This window comes from Ochotona princeps, chromosome 6 (assembly GCF_030435755.1).
Source record: "Ochotona princeps isolate mOchPri1 chromosome 6, mOchPri1.hap1, whole genome shotgun sequence".
NCBI lineage: Eukaryota > Metazoa > Chordata > Mammalia > Lagomorpha > Ochotonidae > Ochotona > Ochotona princeps.
In genome coordinates this window covers 26,334,444-26,362,069 of record NC_080837.1, presented here as the reverse complement: position 1 = coordinate 26,362,069, position 27,626 = coordinate 26,334,444, and the positions used below count along the sequence as shown (strand labels likewise).

The 27,626-nt window shown below is 36.2% G+C and overlaps 1 protein-coding gene across 2 annotated transcripts in view; it reads left to right on the top strand.

Moving 5' to 3' along the window:
- UNC13C (unc-13 homolog C) overlaps positions 1-27,626 on the top strand; it is a 577,988-nt gene that overhangs the window by 99,770 nt on the left and 450,592 nt on the right. The gene's annotated exons all lie outside the window — the stretch shown is intronic.

The following is a 27,626-nucleotide window of genomic DNA, read 5'->3' as shown; positions in this document are numbered from 1 at the left end:
ATGGTGCTGACACTACAGTTTTTAAATGGCACAGACAAGATTGACTTACTAGCTAAGGGAAACGCATTTAGTGTTGGAACAATGGTACAGAGCTGACATATCCTTCCTCTTAGTCACCATGAACAAAGCTTGTCGTTAATCAGTTACAAGTAAGTTGGACAGCAATATGCTTTATGTTAAAGATGTTGAAAAGTCTACTGGAAAGATACTCTTGAGTAATATGTAAATGGAAACAATAAATCACAAATGAAAGTATGTACAATTTGTGATGGGAATATGAGAGCGTAATTGCTTATGACCTTGTCAGCATTTGCCTTTTTGTGTGTATTTTGACTCTACCACATAGGAGGTATCAACCATGAACGAGTCTTAAAGTTCTGATTACTCTGACAAAAGTAGGGCAATTAATTTTGTTGTTGTTACTTAGGGATTATGTATCTGACAATTTCTTTCTTCAGATAAAAATGATGGTAAAATATAGGAAGAACCCTCTGGCTTTCAAGATAACACACCCTATTTCCCTTGGGCCTCCTCCAATTCATGTTCCACTCTGTTAGGTTCCTTAAGGTCCTTTCCTTATTTGATACCTATTCTTTATTATTAGTCCTACTGAAACTTAGGTTTATGCTGTAATTATTCATCCCTAAGGCTTTGTTTACAGGAAGCCATATGGAAATGTTTTTAAAATATGTCCATCTTGTGTATTTTGAAAATACATTCAAAGGCTGTTTCCAAATAAAACTTGTGTATCTTACTTATTCCTTATTGCTCAGATAAGACAACTTAGAGACTTATTATTATTATTATTATTATTATTATTATTTTATTTCTCTGGAGCTTTTAGTTTTGTGTATAGTTATGTAGATATGGTATAAACAGTTAGCCTGGTGCTTGCTTAGCATTGTCTTGCCCCTAAAATTGTCCTTTGCTATTATGCAAAGGTGTAATTTGATCACTAACAACTGATAAGCATAGATGAGAACATTTATCAAGCTGAATGTTAATGCTGTTGCATTTAAATAAGCTGTTTAATGAAAAAATATTTTATTATTAGTTGTTTTAATTTGTTAATGTGGGAAGTTAAATACCAAATGCTGTATTCAGTGCTGCAGTGACAACCCTAGCATGATGTAAGTGCCTTTGAAAAGCTAAAATGCGATTCTTCCTGCTATAATGGGTGTGTGCTAGATTTTGTGTGACTGACTCTTGTTACTTTTAATTGTGTCTACTTATTGATAATATTTTGAATTCCTATGAGAAGTCCCATTCAGCCTCTGAATATGAAAGATCTTCAAAGATTTATGTAAAATCCATGCTATGAAAAATTGTGCATGGACTTTTTGCTCTTTTTTATACTGGAAATAAACTTAACTTGATAAAACATTTAAACAGGATCTAGTTTGAGGAACTAAGAAGAACAAAGCACCAATTTGAAAAAAAATTCCTATTTGGATAACATGAACTCTGCTAGAATAAAACCAAAAATGTTTTCAAATTTATGGTGAAGTTTAGATCGAAGAATGGTGAAATCACTGAGACTTTTTGAAAAGCTTATAGAGGCAATGCTTCAATGTAATCAGCTTATAAATGTATAACTCATTCTGAGAAGAGACAGGACAATGCTGATGATAAAACCTTCAATGGTAGAGTACCTACATCAATTTCCAAGGGAAACATACAACTTGTCTGTGTGCTAATTGAAGATGATGTGTGATTAATGGCAGAAAAATTATCTAATACTGCACAATACCTATCTCTGTTTATTTGCTTGGCATGATACTGACCAAAAAAAAAATCACAAGAGAAAATTATGCTTGATGAATGCAAAATTGTTGTACGTAGATGCATTGCAGACAAAATCAAAGTTTTCAATAGAACTTTGAAGTTGTTTTTTTTTTTTTAACATAAAAGCAGGTAAAACATGCTTTACACTATAGTCCTAAAGAAAAGATAATCCAAGCAATGGGTAGCAGGAGGTTAAAGTTATTACATCTTGGCAGAAGCAAACCATTCAAGAAGAAATGTGACAACAAAAGGTTTTTGGAATGGCCGAGGCCTGTTAACTTTCAATGGGACCAAAGAACAATAACATTTGCCTCTTAAGAGTGTTTTTAGAAATTCAGGCTGTTTTAGCAGAAAAACACCAGGAAATCTCCAATCCTTTTTCTCTTGGACAATGCTCCTGATTGATTCTCTCAGTAAATAAGGGTCATTTTGTGAGTTTCAGGGGGAGAATTATTAAACACTCATCATATAGTTCTGATTTGGCTTTTTCTGCTTGTTGTGTGCCCTTAAAACTCTTTCAAGGGCCCTATTTTTGTTAACTATGTAAACAACATTGCATTGACATTCTCAGGATCCTCCATCCTCTGAGGATACACTAAATAGGTGGTGTCCTGAATGTGATAGAGTGTATGTTAAAATCTAAATTTATCCCTATCTATCTATCTATCTAATCCATCTATTACTTTAATTCTTTTTCCCTTGAATTTTCCAAAGTCTTTTCATATATTATCCTGTCCAAGGAGCAATTGGATAACACCTAAAATGTGAAAGCATAAACTGTAAATCATCCTCAAAATCCTTATTTCATAGTTCAAGATCTCATGAGAAAAATGAATGAGTAAATGATATTGTATATAACCACCGCAGCAGTTATCAGAATGCAGTTCTCAAGCTGCAGAGAACATAATTGACCTGCAGCTCCAACTGATATGTTTGACATTTATTAGTGCATTTTCTACTGAGGACACACTTCTCAAGGGCCATGCCCAGTAAGTGAGCAGAGCAGAAATGCAAAGACACACTTGTTCCTGGGTGACATGAAACTCCTGTGACAGTCAGCTTTGGCTCAAGAACCCCCGAGAGGGCTTGCTAAACTTTGTTTGAAGCACACTGCTGTTCAAGACACTTCCATCCAAATATCTTTCCCCAAAACCCTCTCTCTCATGAGTGTAACAGTCAATTCTATATGGTAGTTTGATAGATTCTCTTGGATCTATCATTTCTCCCCCTTGTAGATGTTGCCTTTGATTGCCGATCAAGTCCGTGTTGATCTATTTTTCTTACAGCAAGTTAAGTGGTCTTACTCAACTAATTTTAAGGTCAACTGCTATGAATTAATGTGTATGGTTATATCCTTCAACAATGCGTATATTCATAGGGTAAAACTTGGCAGTATTTTTATCTTGTATTGCCCCTTCAAGCCTGTTGATAAAACCTGCTTCTGCCACCAGCTAATATGTAAACTTGAACAGATGCCACTGGCTTTCACGTAAATTCTGAAATAATAAAAATGAGATAATAAAAATGCATTTTCACACGTTTCTAGAGAGTCTATCAATTCAAATGCCCACCTCCATTAAGAAATCAAAAGATCTGTTGAAACTCTGTTAAAATTGTTCCTTCCCTTCATTTCTAGCATTTCTAACAAGTGTTTAAAGCTGTTACTTCTATCTTCCATTGTGCTAATGCTATGACCCAATTACCAGTGAATCTGCCTATTATCCACATTTCTCTCAGCCCTGAATTGTCTATCTGAATAGCTCCAGCATTTTTTGATATCTAAATGTATTTCTGGTACATAAATGCATTCCAGTGGCCCTCTTGAACAATGTTTATGACAACCCAGACTTTCTCATAGGTATGGAACATTTGTGTTCCGTATGAAGTGATCACAAATCCTTTGTTCAAGAACTCAGGAAGTTTAAGATTTCTCAACATGATAGTCTCAGTGCAGAACACTGCCCATCTCACACAGGAGGTTTCTAGTCTCTCTGCCTTTAGATCTCTCAGGTATTATACCTCTTGAATTACCAAAGATATCAACCAATCTCAAAGTCAGTCTAAATCCATCTCAAATCTCTATCAATCCTTTCAAGATTTATTCCCTAGAGTGGGGAGATAAGAAACCATGAAGTTTACCCTTTGTCAAAAGTTGAATGTAGATTTCTGCCTCATATCTGTGACATTAAACTGGTGTTAAGTAACCAATTTTGCAATGTTAAGCAACCCTCTGCTATTGTGGTTCCATTTCGTAAGGTCAGAAAAATTGTTATCTGTTCAGTAGGTTGCTAGTGAAAATATGATCTGAGTACCAGTGATTGTATCAGTCTAGAAACTTATAGATGTACTGAATCTTAACCCCCCATCTTATAACTACTGAACCGTAATCTGAATATTTATTTAGTATGTGGCAGAAATGTATTCTGTCACTTTTGAGATACACTAGCTGAGCACGTTTAGCTAATGCAGCCCTTTTGGGCAATCTATTATAGCAACAAATATTTATGCAGCACATTGATTGACCATAATTAGGCAAAAGACATATTGAAAAGATTCATGTTCTTGAACATAGCTTGAAAAAATAAACGTAATACGAATTATAAAATTGGGATGCTAAGAAAGTGATAGAATTCTGTAGAATTTTAGAGGAAGAAGAAGTTTGGGATGGATATTCAGAAAGAAAGTGATTTGAATGGAGCCATCCATGCCATGTAGGAAGGAGTTTGCTATGTGGAATGAAAAAAGTGGTCTTTTGGAGTAGAGGGATTAAAGTATAAACAATCAGTGTGCTTTGCAGAGGGGAAAAATAGGCAAAGGTACCAAGAGTAATTATTTTTTTTTACAAGGAGGGGGGTGGTCAAAGGCAGTAATGTAGAGTGCCTTAAAAAATATTTTAAGGGTTAGAGTGCTGAGTTGTAGCTTGTGCTTTACTTAAAATGGCATGTCTGGTAGCAGATGAAATAAAAGATTTTCCTTTATCTTCAGCTGGACTGGTATAAAAATCTAATGACCTGAAACTTTGATATGGTTTTGAAGTTAAATTCTGGCTGGAACAGAAAATACGAATCTATAAATGGGAATTTGGATTGTGCTGTGTCAGGAATCCCAAAGCTGTTTATGTGATCTTGTCTTGCTCATTTCTCTATTTGAAAGAAAATTAACCATTCATAGATCAAGAAGTATAGTCTCAAGTACTCCCAGTGGTATTTGGAGAGAGGCATGCCCTGGATATAGTATTTTGGAGAAGTGCCAGTTTTCTTCTGCTCTTGATAATGAAGCTTCTTTAATTGTCTATAATACCACACACAAATCTTCAGTCCCCTTGCTTGCTTCAGTGTGGAGTGGGCTGCTTCTGACAGAGTTTATAAGGCAGGTAGAGTGGCCTTTAGGCATAGTCACATTATTATAATACCCTCGTTGGAAGCACTAATCTTACCAGTTCCTGATATTTAACATAGTCTGGCTCTTTGCTTTCTCTCCACCTTATTTCACACCCTTACATTCCAGATTCACTGTAGTCTGGTCTGCCAGGCTATGGACAGAATGAAGTATAAGATGTAGGCCAAAAAAAAGTCCTCTGTTTTCCCATGTGCATGCATGTATATTCAAATGTTCTTTAATAACTAGGAGGAGGATAGGGAATGAATCCTAGATTCACACCTGCCATGTCTCTGGAATGGCCCAACCTCCACTCTTTTCATCTCCACCCCATTCTGTCCCTCCACAAAATAAATTCCTTCCTAATTAAAAAATAAAGTATAGATGATAAATTAATAATTTCATTAATCTGAGTAAGGTGGATTGTGAGGATAGAAGGAAAACTGCTTACCTGTAATACTTGAATCTACTTCTCTACAGTCAAATACATTCACAGATCATTGTGAAGGCTTTTAAAATTTGATTATTTAAGGTACAGAAAAGAAAGAGCTTGTTCATTCTCTAAACGCCGGCAAAGACTGGAGCTGAAACTGGGAGCAGATTTCAATCCAGTCTTCCCACATGGGTTACAGGAAGTCAGTTCCCTTAGCCATTCCTGCTGCTTCCCAGGGTCATCTATGACAGGAGGTTGGGGTCAGCTCTGAGTATCAGACAAAGGTATATATACCAATTTGAGACACTGTCATCTGAACGGATCCTTTAACTACAGGGTTAAATGCCTGCTCTTCCCTATGTTATTTTTTAAAAGTCAGAGTTGAAAAGAACTCAGGAAGCAGTCTCTTTTTTCTTTATATGCTCAAAAGAAATAATTCCATCATTCCTCTTCAGTGTTTACCGGTAGTGTGTTTATAGTTTCATTCCAGCATGATGAGTATCTAAATATTTTTTGATCACCTGGTATATATGAAGGCACTCCAAAAACCTCATAGAAAATATAATTAAAAAGATTATTTTAGTACAAAAATGTGAATGTCCTGCATAGTCTTTTCATAACTTGTATTTTTATGTGCTTTTTAAAGAGCTCCTTTGCATGAATTTCAAAATTTTGGGAACTAAGATTAATCTTTCAAACTTACCTACAAATTTTGTGAGTTGCTTTTTAAAAGATTTTTTAATTTATTTAAAAAAATTTTTTATTGCAAAGTTAGATACACAGAGAAGAGGAGAGAGAGAGGGGAAGATCTTACATCTGATGATTCACTCCCCAAGTGGCTGCAACAGCTTTAGCTGAACCAATCTGAAGCCAGGAGTCCTGAGCCTCTTCCCGGTCTCCTACATGGGTGCAAGGTCCCAAGGCTTTGGGCCGTCCTCAGCTGCTTTCCTGTCCACAGGCAGGGAGCTGGATGGGAAGCGGGGCCACTGGGGTTAGAACCTGTGCCCATATGGGATCCTGGCAGGAGCAAGGTGAGGAATTTAGCCGCTAGGCCACCATGCCGGGCCATGTGAATTACTTTCATATACATTTTCCTAAGATAGCTATTGCCCTTCTCCCAAAGGAGCTTACTTTACAAACTCTTTTAGTGTGCAGATTTTTCTTTTAAGTTATAATCTTGTTTACCACTGCACTATTTCTTAGTTTTTTTTATCCCTGTTCAACAATATATCTCAGCCCCCTTTTACTTTTTGTTTTTGAGAGGTAGAGGCACACACATGCACATGTTAGTAGTTTGTTCCACATTCCCTTGCAATTCATGTCTATTGGTTCATATTTAACAATAAGGCACTGATAGTATGGCTACACTTCTTGCCGTATCTTCCCATTTGGGCTCTTCCCTGTAGCTGTCTTCATTTTTAAGGTTTTTGCATATTTTAGATTTCACTTTCATTTTAATAAAGTCACAAAAGGCAATAACACAAATGTATGTTGGTGGCCTGTTCATCGAACATGAGTCCCAAGTTGTGCTTTAGGGTTCCAGTGGTAGAAAAGTGTTAACTTCCTTTCACTGAGAATGACAAACCAAGACAAAAACATTTCTGCCAGTTTCTGTTGAAAATCAGAGACAGGAAAATCATACTAGATTATTACAGAAGTCAGGAAAAATATGAATTGTGGTGGTAATAATACTATGGATCAAAGAATATGAGTGAGATATAATTTTGACCAGACTTGGTGACTGTTTAGATATGGAGAATGTAATAATGGGAATAAGTTAAGGGAATAAAATATTGAGGATGACTTCGTGATTTGACTTGATGACTGGGCAGGAGTCATCAATATCCTTTTTTAATGTTTTGTTTTCTGATGATTACATAGTTGAGAGGGATGCACATCCATAAGGACCACTGATTAGGGTGGGAAGAGTTGAGGAATGGGGGAAGTTGGATGAGACAGTTGCCTCCAATGTCCTTTTTTTTCCTGTTTCTGGGAGCAGGGGGAAGAGAAGGAGAGATGGCTGCTCCCAGCAGCCTTACCACATCAGTATCTGGGGATGGGAGACTGCCTCTTGATGTCATCCTAGGATCCCCCATGGGAAACATGTTCTGAGGGTACTGTTCAATTGGTTGTAGTAGGTCTGGGATATTGTTGATTTCATTCTTTCAAGGTTGAGGTGATTCTTCCACGGTACATTGGTTGACATAGCCCATACTAGTCACTTGTCCAGAAACTTGCTGTTAAAGCCTGGACAGGAGATTTGTCCAGTTTGTTCTTTCCTCTATGGTACTAGATGTCCTCTGCAGGCCTCAATGAGCTGTAATGTCAGTGAGGGGCATCTGCGTGTGCTGTCCACTGCACAAACTTTAGCAACTGAGGAGTTCCAGTTCTGACAGACCACAGATCATATGGTTTTTCCTGTGATTGGAGTTTTGAGTCCAGCTGTCTTGTTAGGGGTAGGAGAGCCAAAGAAACCTCACCAGAGGTGACCCTAGACCTATCTCCAATGTATGCCAGCCAGTGTGGGGTCTGACTCAGTCTGTCTCCCACATCCGTCTACACACACATTGATGGTTGCAGTTGTGGAGTCAGTTCTATCCACAGCCCCCAATCTCAAATGAATGGATGCTGTGATCCAGCTTAACCCTGCCTACCGCACACTTGGCCCTCATGCACACCATTGGGAACTGCAGCCCAGTTGGTGTGACACACCCCCAACCCTTACTTGGCCTACCCCAAGCCCTGGTTCCTGCATATGCCAGTATATGCAGCAGATTGGTCCCATCAGTTTTGCATCACATTTGGCTCTCCTACACATCAATGGCTGCTGCAACCCAACTCAGCCCAACCAACCCCACTATCCAGCCCACACTTATGGTGGTGGTTGCCACCACCTGTCCAGTCATGCCTGCCCCCAGCTCCAGTTCTCATGCTCATTGATGGGAGCTACAGTTCATCTGAGATGTACCTATAATTTCCCTACCAGGCTCACTCCCAGCCCCAGATCTTGCTCTTTTCCAGATGGTTTGCAGTCCAGCCTGACAGGAATTGCTCATCGTCTTGGCATTTGTCAGCTGAGGCTATGGCAAGGCCTGACAAGCCCGCACTTACTCTGGCTCACACATGCACCAATGGATACAGTCACTTAGCCCAGCCTGGCTCTCCTAATAACCCAGCCTGCATACAGACCAGTTAAATTTGGAGCTTTGCCCACCCTGTACTGCCCCAAATCCTAGCTCTTACGATCAACAGTGGGCAGAGTGGCCTAGCAGGAGAACCCCTACAGCCCTTCTACTGGGCTCACCCCTCCACTGGGTTGTTAGTACTCTTGGCTGCTGTAGCCCAGTGTGGCACTGTCTGCTTCACCTTGGCATTCACCAAGTCCAGCCTGCCCACAGTTCCAGGTGATGCTGGCAAGTGCTTCAGCCTAGTACATGCCAACCAGCCGTTAGTGCCTGCCATAATGTGAACTGGCTGGTGTTGCAGCCCAACCTATCCTGTCCCTTACCCTATCTTGGTTCTCACATTTACCCGTGTTGTGTGAACTGGCCTAGCCTGAACCTGACCACTATCTATTACAGTAAGAAAAGTTGAGTAATAGAACGTTAGTAAATTTAATGATCCTAGATGCTTGGGCCCGCTCAAGAGGATATGGCCACCAGGTGGATACTTTGCTGTTGCAGTTCACAAGGCTGTGACTGCAAACCGGTGCTGATTGTCTGCAGTGATGCAGTTGTAATGAACTCTAATGATTCTGATTCTTGGCACAGTAACCCTTCTAGATCCCTTGTCTCATTAAGTGGGTTTCAGTAATACAGTGATTCAAATTTCAGAAGCATTTACCTTCACTGGAAATGAGAAAGAATTACAAGCCTTCTGTGATTCATATTTAGTGAAACAGCAAATAATGTGTGTAGCAAAGCTCCAAAGCCTGGATTTGGTGCTTGTCAGGGTGGTTGATGTACTTTTGTATAAAGATTAATCATTGCTTATACTGAAGTCTTTCTGAAAAGCATAAATATTAAGCTGAGAACCTGAAATACCCCAGTGAGTACCTAATGTCCTCCAAATCAGAAGAATATTCTCAGGTCTCTTGTTAAAGGTTGATTCAGATTTGACAGTTAACATGATTTCAGTGAATTTGTTTGGAATGAATGTTCGCATTTCACATAGATTCCCCTTCTCTTTTGCTTTCAGTTCTGTGGACCATCTCTTACCTTTTCCTTCAGATGTCTTTTTTCCCCATTATTCTCTTCATCTGGCACATAACCCAGGCTTAAACAGGTCACGGTATCAGGTCAACCCACATGGTTAATGGCAATTAGATAGTAATAAAGTCAATCTGAAGATACTACAGGCAGACAGAGGATGCAAAAAAAGTGCTTTATAGTTTTTCAGACAAAGACTCATCAAAAAGATTATGCAAGATACTAATGCTCTTCTATATTGTCATACTGTGTGCTGACAGATACTGTAAAATGAAAAAAAAAGCAGCTAGTTTCACATGGTATTGCACAATAGCCACCATCTAACCAGGAAGAAATGAAATATATTTGTGTACAGAATAATTATGAAGGTTAGAAAATACACTATTATGTTTAATTTTTTTAAAGAATTTTTTTATTGGAAAGTCAGATTTACAGAGAGAAGAAGAAACGGAAAGATCTTCCATCTGCTGGTTCACTCCCCAAGTGGTTGCAATGGCCTGTGCTAAGCCAATTGGAAGCCAGGAGCCAGGAGCTTCTTCTGGATCTCCTATGTAGGTTCAGGCTCCCAAAGGTTTGGGCCATCCTCTACTGCTTTCTCAGGCAACAAGCAGGGAGCTGGATGTGAAGTGGAGCAGCTGGAATAGGGACTCGTACCCCATGGGATCCCGTGTTTGCAAGGTGAGGACTTTAGCCACTAGGCTATTGTGCTGTGCCCTAATTTCATTGTTCTGAACACATTTTATTTGTGTAGTTTTAATTTATAAAGCAAGAGCATGTGAAATAGTGCAAACTGTTGCCATTTACACCACAGCCAATTTCCCTGGTTACTAAAATCATATGTTAGCATAATGTATTCATCACAAATTATAAACCAAACCTAACTTGTTTTGAAAGAAAAAATATATATTAAATATTTTCATGAATTTTCTTTATTTCAGTTCATAACCTTTATCAATATGCATAAGCCTTTGTCAAATTTTTGCTTTCTAGCACACAATTATTTGAGTAAAATATGGCTGAATAATATAGGCCACTCAGGTATGAGGGAAAAGAAAAATGTGTTACCAAAGTAAAAGCACTTAACTTGTATTTCAATTTTTAAATACTATTATAATATTTCAATATTTAAATATTGGTACAAATATTTCTAAGTCAACACTTTAATCTCTGAGAATTTGAAATACATCTTGTGTTTTGGCATGTACACACTAGTAATATTAAAGAAACTGAATTAAGAGCTGGAGCTTGATATCAAAATGACAGCCTGCTTCCCATTTCCCAAGGAGCAAGCAATGTACAGGACAGGGAGCAAATGAAGTAGTCTAGAAAGTTTATGGTGCTAATTCCACTTGGGAACCCTACGAGGAACAGGAGCTGAGCTGAGTTTAAGACGGAATGCTTCTTTTACATAGAGAGCTCAGCTATTGGAGGGAATCAGTGTGACCATAATACTGAAGGAACAGAGTCTTCTTCTTTTTTATTTGCTCTTTTTTATTATTATTAATTATACTGCATTATGTGACTCAGTTTTATAGGTACTGGGATTCCCCCTACCTCTCTCCAAACCTTCCCCCCATGGTGGATTCCTCCACCTTGTTGCATTACCACAGTTCAAGTTCAGTTGAGATTCTTTCATTGCAAGCATATACCAAGCATAGAGTCCAGCACCTTATTGTCCAGATAAGTTCAATGGCTTGTTGGGGAGACCATCTCAGAACAGAGTCTTCTTTCAAATCTCTGTAATAAACAGCAGTATTCCCATCATGCTGAATGGATTTTTGCTTTCTTCTTCTATGGAAACATGAGAATTGGTTGCCTTTCTTTGATTCCATTATATAAAAAGGACAAAAAACATCATTTCAAGTAAAGTTTCCCATTAAAATATTTGAATTGAGTCTTGAGAGAATTGCAACTGCAATCCTTTATGCAAGCCATTATTGAACATTGACCTAGGAAAGCACAGGTGATAGTTTCCACAACTTTGACAGTTTGTGAAATAGAAAGAGACCATTTTCAGAGAAATGTTTTCAAATATCTAACAATACACATAAATTTTCTGATATTCTTTGGCTTCACAGAATTAAGTTTTTTTAATCCATATCAAGATATGTGGAGATAATGATTTGATGGCCATATTTTTTCTGTACATATTTACTGAGTCACACATAAAAATGCCTTGAAACTACATATGTCAGCAAGTTACCTAATAGTCATTGTCCTGTAGTAGGTTTGAACTTCAAGTCTCAAATCATGGCAGATTCTCTTAACTTTCTCCTGGTGCTGTTAACCATACCATACAGGTATTCCTCCCAAGCCTGTAGAAGATTTAACATCAAGGAAAATCTAAGCTGTAACCTCAGTTTCACTTCACTGTTTTTATATATGGGAAAAAGAAAGATGAAAAATAAATGAAAGAGTATAATCAACCGAGTTTCTTTCCAGTTGTAGACTTATTGACGACAAAAAGTAGCTTGCTGTAAGGAGAAGTTACAAGTTCAGATATATCTAGATAGAAGCCCTCTCCAGCAAACTGAAGGAGGAAGCATTTTCTGTAGTTCTTTCTTGGACTTGCTTTTACATACTCACCCAGGGTATACTCTGAGTATAGGTGTAAAAGTCTGAGTCTCAAAATGCCAGAAGTTTCCAGTCCTTTACCCTGTAGTAGAGTTTTAGTGTTTACCTCCTGGCCCACTTTCTCTGCTGCATTTCCCTGCATTGACTGAAGTTTCCTTCACAGGGTCATAGATCTTTTTCCAGATTTAATGCCAATACATTGCCAAACTGAAAGGTAAAAATAGCCAACAACATCTCTATCAATAGAGTGGAGCTTTTTATAAATATGTCATCAATAGAAATAGATTTTTGCTACAGATACTAATAGTATACAAATACTTATTTTTGCTACAAATACTTATAGTATTTCTTGAGAAGAGGAAGATTGTCTATGAAAAGAAGTATGGGTTATGAGTTAGTTATTGGAGTGTAGACAGGGAGATTGTGGGTACAACCTCTGCTCCCAATTGACACATTTTTATCACTATCAAACTCACTCTGTTGACTAGCGAGGTATCTTGATTAACAGTAAAGAAGAATAGGTTGTTTTAAACTTTATAACCAAGTAGGGCTACAAATACATTTACAACATAAAGAAAATTTCTAACCTACCTAAGGAAATTCCACAGAAGACAAATAATACTTTGCTAAGATTCTATCCCAGGAATAATAAAGAAAATATTACTATCTTTCTTTTAGCCCAAGTGAAATTGAATCCAAAATCAAATTCTGTCTGTACCACATAGCTGTGCAAATGAGATTGTTTTCCTTGTTTATGAGACTTATGGCAAAAGTATTATAAGAATTTTGATACATTGTGGTAATTGATTTAAAAATTATTTAAAGAGGCTTCCAATTGTTAAGCAAAATATAACCACATGTTATTTGAAAATTTTGTAGGTTTAAGCTTTATGACCTCCCTTTGGAAAATTTGTTGAATATTAGATTTCTAAATAACCTAGCCAGAGCTGTGTGTGTGTGTGTGTGTGTGTGTGTGTGTGTTGTTCATTTGTGTTCTCAGTAGATTTGGAAGTTTAGTACAACTGTCCCTTTTGGATGGAATTTTCTAAGCAATGTCCTCTATTAAAATTCACCAGGATGAAATAGGCAGGAAGGGAAATCTGATAATTTAGTCTCAAATCATGGCAGATTCTCTTAACTTTCTCCTAGTGCTGTTAACCATACTGTACAGGTATTCCTCCCAAGCCTGTAGAAGATTTAACATCAAGGAAAATCTAAGCTGTAACTTTTTCTTATTTGTCTTTGCACAGAGCACACAATTGCATTTGAAAAGCTCACATTTACCTTTATACTTAATAGCAAAAGCTCATTTACAGGTTGCAACTTGGTCAAGTAACTCAAACTACTTTGAAAAATTGATACATGCCAAGTTTCAGGGTGCAAATTCTACATTATTCTCTACCCCTGTCTGAATGTCAGAATTACTATGCTTCTAAATTAATCTTAGTTAGCTTGTCACTTCTTACTTTGCATCTAGAGAACTATCCTCCAGCTTGTATTGTGAAGGTCACGCAGATGTTGTACGTGTGATTTGATGTTTATAGAGGAATGCTTAGCACTTTGGGAAACTGTTTAGGAAGGATTGTGGTGCCCATTGTTTTCTACCATCCATCCTCTAACACAATCCAAGCACAACACAAGGGGAATGAGTTGCACTGGGCATAGTGGCCACAACTGACATATCCCATTCTGGAGTATGTGGGCTCAAGGCCTGTTTCTGCTTCCATTTCTAGCTTCCTGCTAATGCATCCTCTGGGATGCAGCAACTGGTGTTAAGTTCCTGGGTTGCTGACACCCAGATAGGAAACCCAGATTCAGTGCCAGACACCGGACTTTTGCCTGGTGCAGTTTTGGCTGTTGTAGGCTTTGGGGTGTGAACAGATCAGATGGGAGATCTCTGTGTGCCTATCTTTCTCTCTCTATCTAACAAAAAATAAAGTATCTAACAACAACAACAAACATTTAGCCCAAGCTAAATGTTATTTTTATGTTTTTAAAATTAAAGAACTGTTTGTAACCAAAGTTTTAATTGGAATCCTAGTTATAAAACAATATTGTAAGAGCTATTCTTGAATCAGAGACAGTCAATTTAGAATCCTGGAAGTCGGGATCATATCTCACCTGCTGATGGCATCTCTGAAGAATCCTAGGGCTTCTCGGAACATAATTTGGAGAAGGGTGGACAATCTGATCTCTGAATGATCTGTGTTTCACAGATACTATGCTTCCAACAAGCAGTTACTAACTAGTGCCGACACTGTTTTGTCCTCTGATGTAACTCGTGAGTAAATGACAGGAGTGGTCTCTGTTATGTAAAAAGAATAGCACCATTTGGGCAAACAGAAGCCAAAGCACACCTGTATGGACACTTGCACCCATTTCAGGTGTCAGGGAAACTGAATGGTGGAGATACAGAAGAAGATATTGTCCTCCCTATTTCAATATCTTGGAGTGTTTCCTTTGAATTTTCTTTCAGTAACTTCACAGTCTCAAGTCCTAAATTTAAGTCTTTAATAATCTTGAGTTGATTTTTATATATGGTGAGAAATTTGGATCTAATTTAGTTCTTCTATATAAATATGCATCCATTTTTGCAAACAATATATTTGTTGAAAAGATTACTTCTTTGTGTGGTCTGAGTACTTTAATCAAAAATTAGTTGTCTTGTATATGTAACTTAATCCCAGTCTCTCTCTTCTGTTCCATTGATCTAAGTATCAGGTTTTTTGTTGTTTTGTTGTCTTAAGATTTATTTATTTTTATTGGAAAGGCAGAGTAGATTTATGGAATTAAGAGGGGACAGAAAGATCTTCCATCCACTGATTCACTTGATTTCCTCACTTCTGCAATGAGTCTACTTTTATTCTCTTGCATTTCATTGGGTTTCTTTATAACCATTATTTTGAATTCTGTGCCTGACATTTCATAAGTTTCCATCAGTTCAGAATGTAATATTGGAGAATTGGATTCTTTTGGAGGTGTCATGCTGCCTTGCTTTTTCATGTCCCGTGTATCGTTACATTGGCATTTGCCGTCTTCCCTTTTTCATGTAGTAGGTTTTATTGGGGAAAAATGGGCTAGGTGGGATGCTCAGCCTCACTTGGCTTGTTGATTTGGATTTGGTGAGCTCAGGAATATAGTCTTAATCAATGTGAACTGTGTCTATAAGTGGTGTAGTAGTTTAGACTGCTAGTTCATACCAATAGAAGTGTGGCTTTGAGATGAACAAGAGATTCCTGGAGCGTGAATCTTTGGCCCACAGAGCATTCATTGTCAGTCTGCTTGGCCAGTGGTGCTTGGTGCTGAGGGATTTAAGTGGGGTTATGCCAGTAAGGAAAGCCTTATTGGGAGAAGCTTGAGGTTTAAGGCGATATGATCTTTCTCATTTACCTTTGAGATCTAGTTTTGTTTCAAATTGGTGTTCCACGATATGGATATGCCCCAAACTGGCTTAATTATTTAACACTGAATGACATTTTGGTTAGTTACATGTTTTGACCAAGAAAATAAAATCATTATGATCAATTATGTGCAGGTATTTGCGTGAACACATCTTTCTCTCCAGGAAAAATACCCAAAAATGTAGTTGCTAGTTGAACTTTGAGCAAATCTTTAGTTTTATAACTATGTGTGTGAGACTCAGTTTTAATGCATTCTCTTTAGCAATTTGTATTGTAATTGCTGTTTGTTGTTTTTGTTTGTTTAGCTTTCTAGTAAATATGTAGAGATATGTTGTCAAGGATTTTATTTGCATTTTTATAAGCAGGTATCCATGTTGAATAGCTTGTCATGAGCTTGTTTATCATCCATATGTTTTCATCTGTGAAATTAATGTAAGACATGGCCAAACTTTCTAATTGGATTTGTGTGTGTATGTATATATGTGTGTGTGACTTTTGAAGGTATCTATGTGTATACTGCAACTGGTTTTTGTTGAATAGTAGTTTGTAAATATTTTATTCAAGTTTATACTTTATTTTAACAAAGCTTCCTAAGAGCAACATTTACTGTTTTTTTTTTTTTTTCGTGTTATTTTATGTCATAAGTCACCTGGCCTGGGTCTCTTGGCTTGCCTGTGAGGTCAGTATCAGGTTCATGAGCCAGCACCTAAATGAGTGGGGATGAGGCTTGAGACACCCCACCTATGGGTGGGGAATCTGGTAAGGCTTGAGACGCCTGGCCTGGGTCCCTTGGGCTTGCCTTCAAGAACGTGGCCCAAACCCCCGTTAGTGAAAAAGGTGTAGCAGTGGACACAGACCCTAATGTAAAAGGAGAATATGACAACTCTTTTGGTGCCATAGCAGAAGAAGGAGAACAAAACAAACTGGACAACTACCCTAGTCAAACGATGACAGCAAAAAATCTCGGTGAGTGGAGACTTGAGCCTTGCTGTGTCAGCCAATGCACATTGGGAGGGCTGCATCATCCTTGGATCAGTGCAATCAACTGCAATTCAGAACTATCTGAGTCACTTGGGCAGTACCCTCAGAATATGTACACATTGATACTCTGGGTTGATATGAGGTGGTGGTTCCTCATCCCTGGGTACTGCAACATTTGGAAAGTCGCATGTGGCTTCCTCCTTTGTCTCTTCCCTTCCCCCAGAAACAAGAAGAAATAGTAAATTTGGAAACAATGAGCTCACCCAATTTTCCCTAAACTTAGATCCTCCCATGTAATCATGATCAACCATGTAATCATTATGAAAAAAATAATAGGGTCCAGCATGGTAGCCTAGCAGCTGAAGTCCTTGCCTTGCATGGGACAGGATCCCATGTAGGTGCTAATTCTAATTCTGGCAGCCTCACTTACCATCCAGCTCCCTGCTTGTGGCCTGGGAAGGCAGTCAAGGACGGATCAAAGGCTTGGGACCCTGCATTCACATGGGAGACCCAGAAGTAGTTCCTGGCTTCTAGCTTTGGATCAGCTTAGTTCCGGATGTTGTGTCCGCTTGGCGGAGTGAATCATCAGATGGAAGGTCTTCCTCTCTGTCTCACCTTCTCTCTGTATATCTGAATTTCCAATAAAAATAAATAAAATCTTTAAAAAAATAAAGGAACAAAAAAAGAAGGAATTGTGTAAGTTTAACATATTCCTAAAATGTGAGATTTTAAGTTGAGATTCCACCGATTTTTTTCATTGCTTTTTTTGGAGAGAGCTGTGAATATTCAGTAACTCATCAGTTGCTCAGAGATTACCCTTCACTAGATAGCATTTTGATTCTTTTTTACTTCTGTCAAAAAGTCAGTTTTCCTTAAATGTGCTGTGTTAGTTTCATGTGCCATTCTTTCCACCAATACTTTAGACTCCTTGTTACTATAAACATAAAATCATTGTGTGATTGGATAGAGTAATTTTTTGCCATGACTGTATTAACTATTCTAGTTCTTTTACTTATCCATATAAATTTTAGGGCTATTCTGTTTATAATTATTAAAAAGTCATTTTGAGTTTTAGATAAGAATTATATCAAATTCCCATGTAAATTTGTAGGGAAATTATACCTCTCTATAACTAGATGTTTTTGAGTATTTTACCAATGTATGACAATTCAACTCTGACAGGAGTTGTTACTTTATTTTTTTTCAGTTATGTCTGGTTTTCACATAGTTTGAAGCTCTGCATTTGTTGGATATACACTCCTGCTTGGTGTGACTTCATGATGGATTGATCTTCATATCATTAAATAGTGTGACTCTTTTAGTCTGCATTTTAGTACATGTGATGTTAGCACAGATTCTAGTGCTTTATTTTCATTGATGTGTGTGTAGTATATCTCTTTCCTTCTTTTACTTTCAGTTTGCCTATATTTGTGTTTAAGTTCTCATGCACACCCTATAGCTGAGTTGTGATGCTTCCAACGATCCTGTTAAGCACCTTATATTTAGCATATTTAGACAATTTACACTCATTGTCATGATTGTATTGTTAATCATTACAATCATCATATTCTTTTGTTTCCCGTGGTTTTCACCCAAGTATTTTTCCTGCATTGCTGTAGGTTATTCATACTTTACTTTTTGAATATATTTCTTTATACTGTTACTAGAATATTGTGGATTCTTTTTCTAGTGTTGCTTTTAAAGATTTACCACAAACTTGAAGCAGCATAAATTTATATGTAGGAATTCTGGAGGTAAAAATTCAGATGTGGATCTCATTGGGCTAAAGTCAGTGTATCAGTGTGGCTACTTTCCTTCCTAAGGCTTAGGATAAACCTATATATGACTTTCTGGCTGCTAGAGGCCAGTTGTAGTTTCTGTCTTCAAATCCATCGAGAATTTGTTGATTTTCTCTTTCACAATTTAGAACTCTGACTTCTCTTTGAATTCCATCCATTGTTAAGGGTCCTGTTGATTATATATTGGCTTTTCTTGATAACTGTAACTCATACTCCTATCTTAAGGCTCACTTCTTAGGAAACTTACCTCCACATACAAACTTTTTAAAAACTCAAACAATATATTTTCAGTATGAAGTTCAGACTTTTGTTCCCAAGGAGTCTAGCTGATCTGCCCTCTTCTGTCTAGTTTTGGGTATCTTATGTTTTGTATATGATAGCTGGAGTTTTCAGTTGCACTTAATGAGAATAATAGAGTGTCTATATTTTCCTAGTAACAGAAATTCATTAATACTTTTATCCTGTTATAGCAGTGTTTTGACTTATACATACATGATTTTGTAAAATGTGCATACATTTATACCTGTGGATGCCATATTAATTGAGGTAATTTTACTTGGTATTTTGTACATATGTGATACTAGTTTATAACTTTATCATGTAATATCATTTTCTCATTTCAGGTTCAAGCTTCTATTAATTTGAAAATTACGTGGGTGTAATTTTTCTATGTCCATTCTATTTTAATAATCACATTTGTATTACAATGGAATTTTATGTTTCACATAAAATTAATAAAACTTAGCTTAAACTATCTCATATCCTTTCCTCAGGAAAAAAAATGGTTCTAGTTATTCAATTTCCTTAGTAATTACTGGTTTGTTTAGTTTTTCCAATATGTTTGGCAATACATACTCAAACATGTACAGTGATACTCTAGCACATTTATACAATGTGTAATCATCAGAGTAATTGCCATACACACCACCTCATTTCTTCATGTTGGAAAATTTCAATATCTTCTCTAATAATTTGAAATTACAGTTGTTGTCAACCATAATTAGCCTGTGCTATAAAACATTAGAAGTTATACTTTGCATCGAGTTCCACAACTTTATCTGTTAACCATCCCACTCTTAGCAGGTGGTGGTAGCTATAGTCTCTGCTTCTGTGAGATGACCTTTTTCAATGTCCACTTGTGAGTGAGGATATGCTGCATTTGTTTCATTAAACTTAGTTTTTACTTAACATCGTGGCACCTAGTTCCACCCACATTACTGTAAAAAACAGAATGCCATTTCTATTTTTCTGATTAATATTTTTTGATTTTGCACATTTTCTTTGTCCATCCATTGGTGTTCTCCCAGTGTTATTCCCTGACTTGATCATCACGAATAGTGCAGCAATGAACGGACAAGTGCAGATGCATCTTCTACATTCCAATTTCATTTTCCCTGACTACTTACCAAGTAGTAGTGACAATACTTAAGGTAATAGTCCTATTGATGATTTTTAAAAGATTAATGCATTTCTTTACATATAGGGGAAGAGAGAGAAGTCTTCCATCCCTGCATTGCCACAATGGCCAGAGCTGGATTTTGCTGAAGAAGGAGCCAGAAACTCCATTAAGATCTCTCACATAGGTGGCAGGGGCCCAACACTTGGACTGTCTTCTGCTTTCTAGGGACATTAGCAGTTAGCTAAACGCAGCAGTGGAACAGTAGAATTAGAAGCAGCACTCTGAAATGTTGCTGTCAACATCCACAGCTCAACCCCTGTGCCACAACACTGGCCACTTATTTCGAGTTTATCAAGGCACCTAATACTGTTTTCCATAATGACTGCACTGTTTTACATTCTCACCAACACTTTAAGGGAGGTTCTCTTTACAACGTCTTTACCACCACTTGTGAAGTTTTTATCCTTTTGGTTATTGCATCATGACTGGGTCAACGTTTGGCCCGTTATGCTATAGATTTTCATTTCCTGATAACTTGTGTTGCTGAGCATTTTTTCCGTATACTTATATATACATATTCTGGGTATTTGTCCTTTGTCATATGAATAGCTTGAGAATGTCTTCTTTCACTCTGCAAACTGCCTTTTCTTGTTGATTATTTTTTGATATATAGAAAGTTTATAGTTTCACATAATCCCATTTGTCCGTTTTTGCTGCCTATGATTTTTGGGTCCTACCCAATTTTTTGTTTTCCCAAATTAAGGTCTTGAGCATTTCTCTTAAATTTTCTTCATAAGATTTATCTTTAATTCGTTGATCTTTCTACATGACGAGAGAGGAATGTTTTCTGGTTTCATTTGTTTTCAATATGAAGAATGTTTTCCAAATAGAAGTTACTAAAGCAATTTTTTTCTTTCTCTAATGTCTATTTTTATAAACTTTGTAAAAACAGAAGAATCAAGCCAAACCAATGCCTGCCCCTCAACACCCAATAAAGTCAGCTGTAGAAAGATGAGTTCAGAATCCCCATTCTCTTCCATCGATTCAAATATATACTTTTATGCCGGCGTTATATTGACTGTATGACTACAGCTATGTTTTGAAGTCAGATGCACCAATACTTCCATCTTTTTTCTTTTTTTTCAGGATTATATTGACAGTTTAGGAACCTTCTGTTCCTGTGGATAATTTTTAGGACTCTGGTTTGTCTGAGAACAATGTCATTTCCCCTTTCGTTGTATCGAATAAAATTGTATTGAGGGAATTGTATTGAATCTTTAGATCACTTTGGGTATTATGGTCATTTAGCAATATGGTCATTTAGCAATTCTTCTAATCCGTGAACACGAATCTATTTGTAAATGTCTTTGACTTCTTTCATTAGTGAAATACATTCTCATATCACTTCATTCATGGTCTCCATGTATCCTTAATACGTTGTAGTGTCATTTTGACTCAGTATTTCAGGTTACCCCAGGCCGTAAATGAGAAATCAGTGGTGAATGAGAAATGAATTACATTAATCCCTCAGTCAGCATTCATACAATTGTATTGAGAAATACACATGCAGTTTATAAAATGCCACACTGTGGCATAAAATCTTCTCTGTGCTGGTAGCATATAATAAATATTGCTACCTTAGAAGACAGTTCAAATAATTTAGTTATTGGCTGGGCAAAAACTAATTTGTACACAATGGGTAGTCTGTAAAAGCTAATGGCATCTCAAGTTTCCTCTAGTGATGTTAATAATTATTCTTGGTATTGCTTTCATATCCCATGTGATGGCTTTCTCAGACCTACTAGGCAAATTTCCATATTTCTATAGTTATGCATTTTGGGGTATGACAGTAAATAAAGCAAACCATTTCCCAAAAATGATAGTGAAAAGTAGTGCGACAAGGGGTGGAATTGATGCTATTAGGAAGCATTTTAGAACAGGGAGATTTATGGGAGCTCTATGCAAGATGGGCTAGAGATCAAATTGTTCCCTCCTGGAAATATTTTCTATCTAAATTTCCTTCAGAAATATCCAGTGAGGAAACGCAAACATTTTAACTTTTGTCTCATATATTGTAAATTGATTATATATGTTTCAAATTTAGACATTAGGGATTAATTTTGAATATTTTTGTCAGTAATTAGTGAATGTGTATTCCTTGTTAGAAACATCACTACCCAGGTGAAACAAATTGGAGTTTACAGCTAGATTCCTTAGATAATGTGCTCTGCATATCTTTATCCTTGAAGGTGCACTGAGGATCAGGGAGAAAACATTTTGCTTCAGATCATGTTTCAATTCATTTCTTTGGGATATGCACATTGGAACCTGTGTTGGATGTAAACTCAAAAGAAGCACATATATTCTGTGTACTCCTGTATATTTGAGCTGTTAGCATGAAAGCTGCCTTTCTTGTTATTATTTCCTTTGCTATGTGGAAATCTTCTAGTTTGGCATAAAGCCTTCCACCTCTTTATTTTGCTTTTGTTGTCTTGGATGTCATGTCCAAAAAATCAATGCCAAGATCTTTGTAAGGATCCCCTCCTCTCCATCACCTCTTCATGGTTTTCTAGGAGTTTTGTGGTTTCAGTTTTACATTTAACACGTTAATTCATTTTGCCTTGAGTTTTCCTTATGTATGATAAAATAGCAGTCCAATTATACACCATTTTTCCTTCACCATCTTTTCCCCATTTTGTATTCTTGGCACCCTCATCAAAGATTAGATGACCATATGCACACAGGTTTATTTCTGGGTTCTCTGTTTTGTTTTATACAAGTATAATATTGCTTGATTTTCTTTTTCTTTTTTGGTGGGGGTGCTACTTTTTGTGTACTGACTGGTTTCTTTTGGAAGATATTTATGAATATAAAGAGAGAGAAGAGTTAATGTCTTTCATAGGTACAGTTCTAAGATGATAACTATGCTTCCCTCCCTCTCCTTCCCTCAATCCACCTCTTTTTTATCTCATTTTTTCTTTAGTCTTTGCAAAGACATCACTTTAATCTACTCTGTAATCACAGATTTAATTCATCACTAACCATAATATTTAACAAGTAAAAGCAGGAAGATCGCAGTTCCACAGGAGTAAAAGTAACAGCTGAAAATTGACTATCAGATAATGAGAAATCTGTTTCATCCCTATAGATTTTTCTGTATTCTGTATTAACTGCCCAAAGCCTTGTAATACGGCTTGAATGTGGGGTATGTGATAGCTCCAGGTTTCCTCTTTTCTACAGATTTTTAAAAATAACTTATATAAAGTGGACAAACTTGGTATATCTCACAATTCAAATTTGGAATTGAATGATACTTTTCACCTTATTATCTTTCCTGCCCATGTTCCTCGCCTACCCTCCTCCACCACCAATTCTTTCTTTCTTTAAAATATTTTTTACAATGGTATACTTTCATTTCACTTAGTAATCCAAGCTTAACACTCCGCTGGGTAAAGATATCAACATGCAGCAAATAGAAAGAAAACAAATAAAAATCTGCTATTCCTTGCCAGTATGAACAAAGGCTATGAACAATGGAATATCAGTTTCAATCATTTAGATTATACTTATTTGGTACTCTGTGTATAAATTACCAAATATCACAAAAAACATACATTTGTCTTTTTCAGGCTGGCTTGTTTCAAAAAGCATAATAGTTTCCAGGGGCATCCAATTTGTCACAGAACACAAGCTTTCATTCTTTTTTATGGTTCAGTAGAATTCCTTGTATCTCTCTCTCTCTTTCTCTGTGTGTGTGTGTGTGTGTGTGAGAGAGAGAGAGAGAGAGAGAGAGAGAGAGAGATGGCCTGAAACTACATTTTATTTATCTAGATTGCCTTTTATACTTAGGTTCTACATGAATTTTTGGATGGAGAGTGCATTCAATCTGCACATCAGTTTGTATAGTATCAGATTTTAATAACACAAACTCTCCTGGATTTGTCTTGGGATTATGGCCTAATAAAACCATCAGAAATGGAAAATAACACAGATTAGAAATGAGTTTTATAAGATAGCATAGCAAACATCATAGTTAAACAACACACTATACCATAGAGTACTGGTCATTTATTCTTATTAGCATGTGAATTCCTTGCCCAGCATCACTATTAAGTATTGTAACCTATATCACTACCAGGTAATAGAACGAAATCAGACTCGAAGTATAATTTACTGGATTCTTATCAGTTTTGCACCACTTTAAAATCAGAAACTATTAAGTGAAAACATCATAAGCTATATAATGTGTTATGAATTCTTCCAAGGTGTAAATTTTGGGTATGTTTCTAATTGTTTGTATTTTCTGCAAATGAGTTCATAAATTTCTTAATAGTTTTCAGGGTAGTTTTACAGTTTTCATCACTGTGGTTAAATTTATATCCAGGTGTTTTATCTTTTTAAAGATATTATAAATGACAAATATTCTTTAGTTTATTTTCATATACTTTATTAATAATATGCAGAAAAGTTGCTGATTTAATATTTTTTCCTTGTTATCATATTACTGATGTGTTTTTATTTTAAGAATTTTTTTCTGGTGTGTTTAGAATTTTTTTCTAGAGGTAGATACATATGTAAGACCGCATTACTTCCACCCAGAGAATTTAGCAATTTCTTCTGCAATTTAAATGCTCCCTTTCTACCAGTGTGATTGCTGTAATACTTCTAGTACTTCATTGAATAGGAGCAATGAGAATGGCTTGCTTCCAATCTTTGACTTCAAAAAAAAACTTTCAATTTTTCACTGCTGAGTTAATTGTGGATATATAGTGTTCTTATTCTCAGATCTGTTCCCTTTGTCACTGATTTTTTTAGAGTTTTTAATCATGGAAACATGTGTTTTGCCAAATACTTCTCCCCACTTATTGAGATGATTATATGGCTTTTGCCCTTCATTATGTTAACATTGTATACTATGCCTGTAGATTTGTATATATTGAACCATTCTTGCATCTAGGGATAAATCCAACTTGATTTTAAATATTATCTTTTAAATATGCAGTTAAATTTGGTTTCCTAGCATTTTTCAAGTCTATGTAAAGGGAACAAATTTCATGTATACAACTGAGGAATTAAGTGTGTCATTGTGAAAATTAAAAGAAAAATAGCTAAGGTTGGAGGAAGGAGGGTGGGTAACAAACAGGATGGGAGGTAGCAATGAAAGTATCACTGTGCTGCTAAATCTGTATTGTAAAAATTTGCTCATCTTTTATAAATAATATAGCTTTAAAAATCATAAAAAAATAAAGAAAGATGAGGGAGGATATGAGGGAAGGAGTATACAGTAGGAAGTATTCTACAACTGTATACGTGAAATTTGTTTCCTTTATATAAACAAACTTTTTTTTAAAAAAATAAGGAAGAAAATGAAATAAATCAATTACAGCAAGAAAAGTATCAATGTGATCTCACTTACGTATGGAATTTATTTTAAGCATAGTCTCAGAGAAGTTAAAACTATAGTGCTGTTTCCAGACCTTGGAGCGGTCAACTGGGAGGGAGAGAAAAGGAAAGGTTGATTAATGCACAGTAACTCATAATTAGATAGGTGAAAGATGTTCTAGGATTCTGTTACTCAGTAGACTATATTATTAATACACCATTTTTCTCTATTCAAAAACAAAATGAACCATAGAATATTGTTTTCACAAAAAGACAAGTGTTAAATGAGCATGTTAAATATATACTCTCAGAACATCACATGCTATAAATGTGTGCGATTTTATGTCTTTTAAAAAAGATTTCTAATTGATAAAATAAAACAAATGCTAATTATGATTCCTTATGAAGGATTACACTATTGTAACAAAATGGGAAAAATCTGACAGGGGTGGGAGTTTGGAGGGGAAATCCCAGCCTATACAAAATTGTACCACAATTCAAAATTCAAAATAAAAATATATTAAAAAAATAAATGCTAAAAAGAAGCATAATAATGTTTCCTGCCCTCTTCCTACCTTTTGTCATCCTACCCTTTATTTTTCTTATGTTTATTTCAATTTTTATAGTTATGCTCTACATTTTACTTGGATAGCATTTTTGTTGAGAATTTTTTGATTGTTTGCTTCAAGGGTATGAATCTATAATAGTATTCTCTTGTAGTATCTTTATATATCACAAAAGTGTAAGTAAGGCTGGCCTTGCAAAACAAGGTTGAAAGTATTGCCTCTACTTCATTTGTTTAGGAAATCGTGAGGATTATTTGTTCTTTAACTCATTGTTAGGTTCCTTCCATTTCAGTTGTTAAATGTTTGGTAGATAGAGAATATGATATTGAGATGTGACAGCAGTGGGTGACGATCCAAGAACTTGGGCAGCTGCTGTCCAGGAAGAAGGCCTGCATGGCATCCCAGGCTCCTGCTTGGGCTTGGTTTCACCCAAACTGATGCAACAATTTGGAGGAGTCAATCAGGAAATGAAATTTCTCTTTCTTTGAATCCAACTCTCTGTGGCAATACCTATCAAATAAAATGAGTAAATGAATGGACCTTATTCATTCTCTCCCATTGATACCTGTTGTTCTCTCAGCCATCTTATTCAATAAGCCTTCTCTGGCACATGAGCAGGGAATTGAATTGGAAGAGGAGCAGCTACAACATGACCTGGAGCTCCAACATGGGATGTTAGTGTTACCTTCTACAGCTTGACATGATGCCACAATGCCAACCCTAGTTTGGGATGTTTGAAATCAATCTAATTTTATTAATGTACAAACTAGTTATTGCTAGTATGTAAGAGACAGCTTTTTACTATTATTATTATTTTGTTTATATTATTAATCAAACAGTTTCATTGCCAAGTGCCTTATTAATTCTTAAAAATTTCCAGGGAAATTTTGTATTCTGCATATGAAATTATAATAATTGAAAATAATAACTTTGTTTCTGATTTCTAATAGCTGTATTGTTTATTTCTGTTCATGTTTTAGTATACTGGATAGAATTTCCAGAAGCAAATGTTAATAGTAAACAGCTTGGTTAGACTTTTTGCGATAATGGAAGTGCCTGACTACATACAAGTTAATGTTCCTGAAAGGCAGCTGATTAGAATATATTTGACCTAAGGAATATCTATTCCAATCCTATTATTTTTTAGGTCTTAAAAAATTTTGTTTCAAAGCCTTGAAACTGTTTCAGGTTTTGTTTGACTAACTGTTGAAATTCAGCTATGATGAATTTTCAGAGTAATTGATGAATCATATTCAATTTGTTATTGCATGATTTTAAATCATCCTTGGGATAAACTCATATTGGATATGGTATGTTAGTCTGAATAGCACTTAAAATTTGGCATATATTACATAGTACATTAAAAATTAATGGTCATGAATAAGATTTGTTTTTCTATTATGTAATTGTTTTATCATGATTTGTGTTTGAATATATAGCTCTGAGAAATTGGAGCAATTGTACAGAAGCATTTAGTCACAGCATTCAGTCCAATCACAATGAGTCAAAAATATGAACATATTTCAGATTCCATTAGTAAGGTTCATATTTGAGCTACATGACCTGTGGCAAATCTGTCGGTTTGTCAGGCTCATCTACATAGACCGATTATTTGAATGCAATGAATTCCAAGTTCACTTAAGCTCTTGCATTCTGCTAATTTGAATCCTCAGAGAAGTCTTCCAGTTTTGTGCTAATTAACAAAGCTGAATACATTTGA